Source organism: Phoca vitulina, unplaced genomic scaffold, assembly GCF_004348235.1.
Source record: "Phoca vitulina isolate PV1807 unplaced genomic scaffold, GSC_HSeal_1.0 scaffold64, whole genome shotgun sequence".
Classification (NCBI taxonomy): domain Eukaryota; kingdom Metazoa; phylum Chordata; class Mammalia; order Carnivora; family Phocidae; genus Phoca; species Phoca vitulina.
This window is the reverse complement of record NW_022589767.1, coordinates 6,148,485-6,160,794: the sequence shown is the minus strand read 5'-3', so window position 1 is coordinate 6,160,794 and position 12,310 is coordinate 6,148,485.

Genomic DNA, 12,310 nt, shown 5'->3' with positions numbered 1-12,310 from the left:
TTTTAGTAAAAGATATGGGTCTTGTACTTAAGAAGATAAGAATATGGTAATTCTATATTTTGCACTTGTTCATGTTATCCATTATAAATATGTTTACATGGTTTTCATGCATGGTTATGTTTTTAATCGTTTGGCAAGATTTTAAATGCTTCTAAGGTGAAGACTATGATTTCTATTTATCCTGCATCCTAACTTGCATCACTTTGTTCAATTTTCTACACACAGTAGGTATTTATCAAATTTTTGCTGTCAAACCAAATTTATATTTTCATCTGATTATGAGAAGAAAAGGTTTCTCACTAATCATTTAATGCCATTGCATCTAGTTATAGAAAAATTATTATTCCGATTAACCATTTGCAAAGAAGCAATTCTCCAGTGGTTATAAATAGGGAAAGGTCCTGGGGAAAACTACAATTATAAGCAGCTGCAGCATGAATTATATGTAATTATAGTTGATTCCTGTAAATAATTCTTTCTGTAAATTTCCATTCCAAAAGGATTTATTGCTTGGTAACAAAGGGTATTTTGAATTAAAAATATATTTTCCTCAATTGATATAAATAAAATTAAATCCATCAAAAAGAAGAGAGTGAAAGGAAGAACAAGGAATCAAAGAAGAGAATATTTCCATTTCTAGGTGTGTATCTAACAAGTCACAGACTGTGATTTCTTAGTTCAATTTCAACATGACTCATATGTTTGTTTGTTTTTTTCTTTAGCTGTCTGTAGACTAAATGGAAATGAAATACAATCCCCCACCCCCAAAGAAGAAGAAGAAGAGTGTGACATACTCTGTTCTGCAGTAATTGTCAACAAAACCTCATAATTCTATTTCAGCAACACAATAAGCATGTAAAGACAGATGGCATCTGATGTGTCACCAAGGCACTGTAGGGTACATTAATATGACTCAATTTTTTGTTGTTGTTGTTGTTTAGAGGGAATGACTGCTGGGCATTGAGCATTTCCTGTTCTATTAATAATTTTGCTGTTGTTTCATAACAGTATATATCTTTTCCTATCCAATATGGACCAATATATGCATTATTTATCATATATATTCCAACAAAAATGACAAAGGAAGAGTTGATATATTATTTAAATCAATCTAATATATTAATATGGGTTCTCTGATTTTAAAATGGCAAAATAAAATGCAAAAAATAGGAGATGCTGAATGGCTGCTTAAAAATGAAAAGAGTGTCTGCATTTCTGAATTATAGCACAAAATTAGGATAGTTTATGATTTTCAACTCTTTTCTCGCAAGGAGAGTTCATCTTCTTCTGAATTATAGCTTTGTTTCTCCAAGCAGCATCTATTCCCTATGCTTTGCATGACTATCACATTAATCTAATGTAGAATAATTCGTATTGTTTAGGAGAAAAGCTGATATGCATATCTTTGTTTGACATTCAACATTTCTAAATCCCACAACTCTTGGGTGTAAGACAAACTCCATATTTTTCTTCAAAAAAATTGAGCTAAATAATATAGGCCATATTGATTATTAAATATTTTTTACCCAAACTTATATCTCTTAAGAGTCTTTGAGCCCATGAAGGCAATTCTTCTTTTTGTACATAATCACCATTAATCTGATTGTACATGTGAGAGCACACACAGCACATAGTTCCCAAATAATATCTTTTGTGCTTTATGCATAAAATCTTGCAAATAAACCAGGTGCAGGAGCAAAACAAAGGGAGAAATATATTGAAACATACAAAGGCTCATATTCACTGCTATATAGGGTCCTTTATTTTGCATCATATATCAGGCAAAAATAATCCACCTCTCAGAATATTAAGCAAAAACAATATGGATCTGATGTACTTCTGCACAATATTGTCTAATTTCCATAAAACGTCTGCAGGGTTTTGCACATCAAGATATCTCTTACTAAAAATGTTTATGGAAATAGGTCATTATGTGTATTCCTAATAGAAAGCAATTTGTTATGTTTAAAAACAGCTTTTGTATTAATAGTTGTGAATAAGCATTAAGTTACCAAGCATTTTAAATATAAGCAATACATATGTTTATAGTATATTAGTGACATACTTCTCATCAAAAGCACAGTGCTTATATAACCTAATTAGAATAAGTATGTAGAAAAAAAAAAGTGAAACATTTAACTTTGATTTCCAGTAGTAACAGGAAGGTGATACGGGATGTATCAGAATCTGTAAAATGCTGTATTGAATATCGGGCTAAAAATGCAAACAAAAATATTAAAACAATATCAGCTAAGCATCATATCTTTAGTTCCTAGGTAACATATGATAAAATATTTTTTTCTTTTTAAAACACATAATTCTAGCTAGTCTGGCTTTGAAGTCAGTAAAAGTGAAAGAAATGTAAAACATCTCTTCAATTATTTCAGTTAATATACAAGCATTAGGCATTCAAATTCCTAATTAAGAGACAACATGCCCTGTCAGGCATCTGCATGGGCTATTGAACATTGTCTAGATTGTTCCATAATTATCCCAGCTTAATAGTTCTAAAAACATAAGCAATGTGCATCCATTGAAGGAAAGTATGGCTTATCACATAAGAAGGTACGGCACACACAACATGCTCTGGTTCCATGTATTCATGCTGGAGGTTTTTATTGGAACATGTTTTAATTAATCCTTGAACAGAGAACAACAGCACGTCACCAGTGAAAGTTGTTCAAACATTCTTTATTGAAAAAGAATCGCAGCCTGTAGGCAGAAATAGATGTACATTTGTTGTAGGATTTGTATTTTGACATACCCTCCTCACTCCACCTCTTACATATCCTAGAACAGCAGTTAGCTGTGCTTAGTTTTACCTATAAATTTTGGCAAGATGTAAACACAAACAAATGGTAAGTCATCCATTACAAAATTTAATCTGACATAGGGTATTTCATTTGAAAAATACTTGATTTGAGCATCATGTTACAAATAACAATGTTTTTAAACCGTTAGTTGTTAGTTCAGCTTTTGCGGCACATAGAACGTAACTGACTCTTTTAGAGGTCAAAAATAGTTGGGTTAAATAGACGGTGGAGTGACATGGAAGGGAATGTTTATGGTTTATCATCTAGTTTAAATATCTAGTGGGATATAGAGTATAGAAAAATTGTACTAAGTGAGGAGATTGATAAATTAGGAAGTATCTCTGCTTCAGAGGCAAAAGCGACAAAATTAAAAGAAAGTAGTATCACGTGTTTAAGTACAAAAAGAAATAAACACAGCATTTTTTATGATACTAAAGGGCAATTTTCTAGCGGATCAAAAAACTTATATAACTTGAATTTAGTGGTAGAGCATAACATTTATAACTTAATTCTAAAGTTTATCCACTGATAACACTTATTAATATAAGGTATTTATTTCCTCTTTCATCTCTAAATTCCATTCCCATATTTTTGTTTGTCTAATCTAAAGTGGTCTCTAAAATAAATTTGGTTATTTTTCACATCATTATTATATTAATTATTCAATGTCATCAAATAAAAACAGGCACAATTGGAATCGTCTCAACCTACATAGATGCATCTAGAATAATAGATATATTTCCTCTCTACTAGTTTCTCTTCTAGTGATCCTACACTATGCAATAAATGTTCTATGATTGAATATCCAGAACCTTAATTTTAATAGCAATTTTGAAAGTTGAAAAGGCATTTTAAGTTCTTTCCCAAACTTGTCCAGATTCATTATAAAAAACAGCAAGGATTTCTAGAACGGCAGTCTGTGGACTCTCACAAAATGGCTCCCCAGAAAACAACCATAACTCTTGGAAATTATATTTTATAAATTCAATCATTTAAAGCCTCTGGAAGTTTTACTAAAACCATACAGCAAATGGAGAAAAAAAAAATCTACCAAATCTTGGTAGGAATTGGAAGTCTATAGCATTTGAGCTGGGACTTGCTACCTCCTTCCTCCTCCTCTTCTCAGTGCCTAGATACTCAACTCTGGTTGGTTATGGCCAAAAAAATTGGATTTCTTCTCTCCTCAGCTCCTAGTCATGAGATATGTTTTTTGGGGGGAGGGACAAGAAAGAAGGCATTTCTTATTCACACCAGCTCCAAGTTTCAATGGCTAAATTCCTGACAAATGCCAAGAATTTGGGGTCCCACTTCATACACCCAGCCCTCACTTCTGGGACAGATGTTCAACTCTAGGCATAGCAGGGTAAGATATTCGAGCTGGATCCCCCTTGCATCAGCTCACTGATAGTTCAGAGTTCCACTCTGGGAGAAGTCAGTTTAAAAAAACAGAGGCTAAAAAACCAAAACCAAAACCAAAACCAAAACCAAAGTCAAAACCAAAACCAACCAACCAAACAAAAAACAGAGACTATTGCCCCCACTGAGCACTTCTCATTATCAGAGGTATCCACTCAAGAGACGTAGGTCATTAACATAGCCCAGTTCTGGAGGACTGGTTCAGACATTTTTGCCCAGAAGGAGAGGCAGTCCATAAGAATAGAGAACTGCAAAGATATCCCCAAAGAGACTTGCTTTCATTGAAACATAGTACAAGGAAGATCAAACTAGTGGGGGCTTCAGGTATACAAGTTATTAACTATAGTCACTGTGCTATACACTAGAACCCCAGAACTTACTCATCTTATAACTGAAGATGTGTACCCTTTGACCAATATCTCCCCATTTCTCCCACACCACTGCTCATGGTAACAACAATTCTACTCTCTGTTTCTATGTGTTTGTCTTTCTTTCTTTCTTTTTTTTTTTAGACTCCACATATAAGTGAGATCATAGAGTATTTGTCTATCTCTGTCTGGATTACTTCACTTATAATAATGTCCTCTGGGTCCATCCATGTTGTTGAAAATGACAGGATTCCCTTCTTCTCGTGGCTGATTAATATTTCATTTTATATATCTATATCTACAAGTAGATATAGATATCTAACATATTCTTTATCCACTTATTCATCAATGGACACTCAAGGTTTTTTCCATACCTTTCTTATTATGGATAACGCTGTGATGAACTTGAGAGTGCAGATATCTCTTTGAGACACTGATTTTTTTCTTCAGATATATACTTGTAAGTGGGATCTCTGGATTATATGGTTATTCTGTTTTTAAATTTTTGAGGAAATTCTATACTGTTTTCCATAATGGTTATACTAATTAACATTCCCACCAACAGTGCATTAAAGGATTAATTAATTAAAGGATTCTCTTTGCTCCACATCCCCACTAACACTTACCTATTGTCTTTTTGATTAAAGCCAATCTAATAGGTGATAATAGGTAATAAAGTGATATCACGTTGTGTTTTCTTAAAATTTTATTCCTTTTATTATTTTTTTAATTGAAGTATAGTTGGCACACAATGTTAGATTAGTTTCAGGTATACAACATAGTGATTTGAGGCATATATCTTATCCTATGCTCACCACAAGTGTAGCTACTATCTGTTACCATACAACATTATTGCAATACCATTTATTATATTCCCTCTACTATACCTTTCATTCCTGTGACTTATTCATTCATAATTGGAAGCCTGTATCTCCCACTCCCCTTACCCCATTTTGCCTCATTGTGGTTTTGATTTGCATTTCCAAGATTATTTGTGATATTGAGCATCATACCATCAAAAGATGTATTTCTTGGTCATTTGTATGTCTTCTTTGGAAATATATTCAGGTCCTTTGTCCATTTTTAATTGGATTATTTGTTCTTTTTTTCTATTGAGTTGTATAGATTTCTTATATATGTTTGACATTAAAGGTTTATCAGATAAATCGTTTGCAAATATTTTCTCCCATCCTGGTAATTGATTTTTCACTTTGCTGATTGTTTCCTTTGATGTGCAGAAGTAGTTTTAAGTTTGATGTAGTCCCACTTGTAAAATTTGCTTTAGTTACCTGTGCTTTTGGTGTCATATTCAAAAACTCATTGCCAAGATCATTGTGAAGAAGCTTATCCCCTTTGTTTTATTCTAGGAGTTTTACAGTTTCAGGTCTTACATTTAAGCCTTTAATCCATTTTGAGTTAATATCTGTGAATGGTGTGTTATGGGGGTCCAGTTTTATTATTTTGCATGTGGCCCTCCACTTTCCCCAGTACCATTTATTGAAGACAGTAGCCTTTCCCAGTTGCATGTTCTTGATGCCCTTGTCAAAGATTAGTGGACCATATATGCATGGGTTTGTTTCTGCACTCTCTAGGCTGTTCTACTGCTTTATGTTTCTGCTTTTATGATAGTACCATACTGTTTTGATTACCATAGCTTTGTAATATAGCTTAGAATCAAGAAGTATGATGCCTATAATTATGTTCGTCTTGCTCAGGATTTCTTGCCTTATGTGGAGTTTTCTGTGGTTCCATATGAATTTTAGGATTATTTCTTTTTTTATCTGTGAAAAATATCAATAGGATTTTGATACATTCAATTTGTGCCTCACTTTGGAGAGTATGGTCTTTTTAACAATATTAATTCTTCCATTCTGTAAAATGGGTACCATTTCATTTATCCATATCTTTTTCACTTTCTTTTATCACTGTCTAACTTTTCAGTCAATAGAGCCTTTGCCACCTCAGTTAACTTTATTGCTAAGTATTTTATTATTTTTGATGCTTATTATTTTTGATGCTATTATAAATGGGATTTAAAAAAAATCTTTCCAATTGTTTGTTAGTATATAAAAACATAACTAAATTTTATATTAATTTTTATCCTGATACTTTACTGAACTCATTGATTAGTTCTAATAGTTTGTTTTTGGTAGAGTCTTTAGGGTTTTCTACATATAAGATCATGTCAGCTGCAAATATAGACCATTTTACTCCTTCCTTTGTGATTTGGATAACTTTATTTTTCTTGCTTAATTTCTCTGGTTAGGACTTCAGTACTATATTGAGTAAAAGTGGTATGAGTGTGTACCCTTGACTTATTCCTGATTTTAGAGGAAAAGCTTTCAAACTTTCAATGCTGAATGACAATATTAGCTGTATGCATAGGCTTTATTAAGTTGAGGCACATTCCTTATATAGCCAATTTGTTGAGAGTTTTTTAAATGAAATGATTTGAATTTTGTCTAATGCTTTTGCTGTATCTATTGAGATTATATAATGTTTATCCTTCATTCTGTTAATGGGTGTGCCACATTTATTGATTTGCATATGTTGAAAACTCCTTGCATTTCAGGGATAAATCCCATTTGATTATGGTGTATGATCTTTTCAATGTCCTGTTGAATTTGCTTTGTTAGTATTTTGTTTAGGATTTTTTCATCTATGTTCATTGGAATCATTATTATTATTTTCTTTTCCTTTCTTGTGGTGTCTTTGTCTGGCTTTGGTAGCAGGATAATTCTGACCTCATAAAATGAGCTTGGAAGTATTCATTACACTTCAAATTTCTGGAAGAATTTAAGAAGGATTGGTATTAGTCTTCTTTAAATATGTGATAGAATTCACCAGGAAAACCAGTAGGGTATTGGCTTTTTTTAAAGGATTTTTTTTTTTTTTTAACTACTGATTCAATCTCTTTACCCATGATTTGTCTGTTTAATTCATGACTCAGTCTTGGTAGTTTGTATATTTAGGTTGGGTTGTTTATTTGAGATATTTTTTTTCTCCTTAATGTAGGCATTTATTGCTATAAACATCTCTCTTAGAACTGCTTTGGCTGTATCCTATAGGTTTAGGTATGTTGTGTTTCCATTTTTTTTTTTTTTTAATGTTTCAAGATACCATTGATTCCTCATTTGATTTTTTCTTTTTTTTAAAATTTTTTTAAAGATTTTATTTATTTATTTGACAGAGAGACACACAGCAAGAGAGAGAACACAAGCAGGAGGAATGAGAGAGGGAGAAGCAGGCTTCCCGCAGAGCAGGGAGCCTGATGTGGGGCTCCATCCCAGGACCCTGGGATCATGACCTGAGCCGAAGGCAGACGCTTAATGACTGAGCACCCAAGCGCCCCTCATTTGATTTTTTTCTTTAAGCAATGGGTTGTTCAGGAGTGTGTTGTTTAAATTCCATGTACTTGTGAATTTTCCAGTTTTCCTCCAGTTATTGATGCCTAGTTTTACACTATTATGTTTAGAAGAGATGCTTGATATGATTGTATTCTTCTTAAATTTGTTAAGACTTGTTTTATTATTTAATATATGATCTATCCTGAAGAATGTATTCTATGTGCTTGAGAAAAATGCTGGTGTTGGATGGGATGTTCTATATATATCTGTTAGGTCCATTTGGTTTAAAGTGTAGTTCAAGTCCAATATTTCCCTATTGATTTTCCATCCAGATGATCTATCTATTGTTGAAAGTGAGATATTGAAGCTCCAAATATGATTGCATTGTTGTCTATTTCTCCCTTCAGGTCTCTTAGTATTTGCTTAATATGTCTAAGTGCTCTGATGTTGGGTGCATATATATTTAGAATTGTTGGTTCCTTTCTATTTATCTTTTGTGTATCTACTATAAGTTTTTCTTTGGGGTTATCACGAGTCTTAACGCAAAATATCTTATATTTATAACAGCATATTTTAAGCTGATAACAACTTAACTCTGATCACAATAAAAAATAGTGAAGTAGAAAATAGAAAAACAATAGAAAAAAATCAATGAAATAAAAATTAGTTCTTTGAAAAGATAATCAATGTGACAAAGCTTTAGCTAGACTGAGTAAGAATAGAAAAAAAAGAAGGAAGAAGGCTCAAATTTATAAAAATAAGAATGAAACAGGAGATATTGATACAGAAATACATTGAGTTATAAGAGAGCACTAGGAACACCTGACAAATCAAATAATTTAGATGACTAGGACAAATTCTTAGAAAAACACAAATTACCTAAACTGACTCAAGAAGAAATAGAAAATTAAACAGACTCATAACAATTAAAAAGATTCAACTAGTAATTTAAAAAAAAAAAAAACACGCACAAAGAAAATTCCAGGCCCAGATGGCTTCACTGGTGAATTCTATCAAGTATTTAAAGAACTAATAGCAATTCTCTACAAATTTTTCCAAGAAATTGATGTGTGAGGAACACTTCTCAACTCAATCTCAATCCATATTACCCTGATACCAAAACCAAAAAAAAAAAAAAAAAAAGACATCACAAGAAAACTACTGATCAATATCTCTTATAAATTTTAACATAAAAATCTCAACAAAGTATTATCAAACTGAATCCCTTCACCTTATAAAAAGGATTATATATATCATGACCTCACGGGATTGAGAGAAATTTAAGATTGATTTAACTTCCTGAAATCAATTAATATAATACACTATAACAAAAGAATAAAGGACAAAATCCACAATTATCTCAAAAGAAGCAGAGAAAGAATTTAACAAAATTTGACACCCCTTAATGATAAAGCACTCAACAAATTCCTTCAGCATCATAAAGGATATCTATAAAAAACTCACAGCTAACATCATATTTAGTAGTGAAAAACTAAATGCTTTATCTCTAAGATCAGGAACAAGATATGGATGCCCACTTTTGCTACTTGGACCTCCTCACCAGAGCAATAGGATGGATATAAAACAAATAAAGACATTCAGATTGGAAAGGAAGAAGTAAGGCTCTTTCTATTTGCAGATGACATGAAATATATATGGAAAATCCTAAAGAGTCTACTAAAATCTTTTAGAATTAAAGAACAAGTTCAACAATATTACAGAGTAAAAGATTGATATAGAAAAATTAATTGTAATTCTATACATTTTCAAAGAACAATCTGAAAATAAAATTAAAATAATACTGTATACAATAGATTCCAAAGAACAAAACACTTAGGAGTAAATTTACAAAGGAAGGGCAAAACTTATACTTTGAAAACTGTAAAACATTGTTGAAAGTATTTAAAGAATACCTAAATAAAGGAAAAGACACCTTATATTCATTGCTTAGAAGACTTAATATTCTTATTATGATAATACTTTCAAAATTTTTGTACAAATTCAAAAAAATTCTCATCAAAATTCAGTTGTTCTTGGTTTTGTTTGTTTGTTTGTTTGGCACAAACTGAGAAGGTTATCCTGAAATTTGTAAGGGAATTCAAGGGACCCAGAATAACTAAAACAATGTTAAAAGAAAAAAAAAAATTGAGGACTCACCTTTCCTGACTTCCAAACATACCACAAACTAAGTATGACAGTGTGGTACTGCCATATTTACCGACATATACATCAATGATTATATAATTGAGAGGCCAGATAGAAGCTTTCATAATTATAGTTAATTGATTTTCAACAAAGGTGCCATGATTCAATGGGGGGAAATAATAGTCTTTTCTAGAAATTGTTCTGAGACAATTGTATATACCCACATACAAAAGAATGAAGTTGAACAAACCTCTTAATATCTACAAAAATTAACTAAAATAGGACAAAAAACCTGAATGCAAGAGCTAACTATAAAACTTTCAGAAGAAAACATAGGTGTAAATTTTAGTACCCTTGAATTAGGCAGCAGTTTCTTAGATATCATTAAAAGGCCAAGCAACAAAAAAATAAATAAATAAATAAATTGGACTTCATCAAAATCAAGAATATTTGTGTTGCACAAGACACCAAAGTAAAAATACAATCTATAGAATAGGAGAACTTATTTGTATATTGTATGTTTGATAAGACACTTGCATCCAGAATTTAAAAAGACCACTTGTAACTCAATAATAAAAATACAAACAACATTACTAAAAAATGGGCAAAGGATTGAATATAATTTTATCCAAAAAATATAATATAATATACAATAAGCACATGGTAAGATGCTAAACATCATTAGCTATGAGAGAAATGAAAAAAATATATATACATTTCATGTGTACCAGCATGGCTATAAATAAAAAAGACAGATAATAACAAGTGCTGGCACTTATGTGTAGAAATTGGGACCCTCATATAGTGCTAGTGATAATATAAAGTGGTGCATTATACTTGGAAAACAGTTCCTCAAGCCCAACAATTCTACTCCTAGGTATATTCTCAAGAAATGAAAATATATGTCTACACAAAAAGTTGTACAGGTATGCTCATAGAGCATTATTAATAATAACCCAAGGTGGAACCAATCCAAATGTTCATCAACCAATGAGAGGATAAACAGAATGGCATTTTCATACAATGGAATATAATTCTGCAATAAAAAGAAATGAAGCAAATTCACATTTCTGATCCTGTATATAAGGAGTTTGAAGTCACCACTCTATCCTAACAAGTAAAAAGTTGAACAGACTGAAAAATCAACAAATCTCTTGGAGCCATAAAAGATATGGGGCAAACCTCTGCCCCAATGACTGCAGAAATAGATACCTGAATACAGAGAATAGTGGCTACATGAGCAGAGATTCTCCCTATAGTCAGAACCACAGGTCCTGCTGAGGGAGCCAGTGTGGGGCACAGAGATCTGAACTGTAATCAACAAATTGCTGGAGTTTCAATGTGGACAACTCTGAGAGTTAAAATTCCAGGAAATCCAGTCCTAATGGGATCCCCACAATATTGTGATATTTACTTCCAGGAGCCTCATCAGATTCCCACAGTAAATGTCAGAAAACAATTTCCTTGGGCTCCATTACAAGGGGAGAGGAAAAGAGCCATCTTGAAATATACTAGAACACTGTGTTCTTACTAAGACCCGTCCTCAGGGGAAACTAACCAGAGCCTAACTTTTTGGGATATTTCAAAACATAACTGACTTGGGGGAAGGCAAATACCCAACTCTAGCCCCCTCTAGCCATCCTGTCTCACCCAATGGAAGAGGAATAGTGAAAAAAAAAAAAAAACACTTCTAAAGTTCACAGTCCTATGGCATAAGCTCACTAAAAGACTGAGACCTAATGGGCTATAGAATGCCTCCCCTTCCCCACACCTCACCATCACATCACTGAAAGCTTATCTACAGCAGTTCCTTTAACCCAGTACATCATGTTTAGCCTCTCAAGAAAAAATTAGAAGGCATACAAAAAGGCAAAAAACACAATTTGAAGACACAGAGAAAGCACCACAATCACATGTGGCAGGGATGTTGAAATTATCAGGCCAGGAATTTAAGAACAACTGTGGTTAATATATTAAGGGTCTCTGTGGATAAGTAGATGGTATATAAGAATGGGTGGACAATGTAAACAGAGAGATGTAAATCCTAAGAAAGAACCAAAAGGAAATGCTAGAGATAAAAAACACTGTAACAGAGGGGTGCCTGGGTGGCTCAGTCGGTTAAGTGTCTGACTCTCGATTTCAGCTCAGGTCATGATCTCAGGGTCCTGGGATCAAGCCCCATATCAGGCTCAGCAGGGAGAATGCTTCATGATTCTCTCTC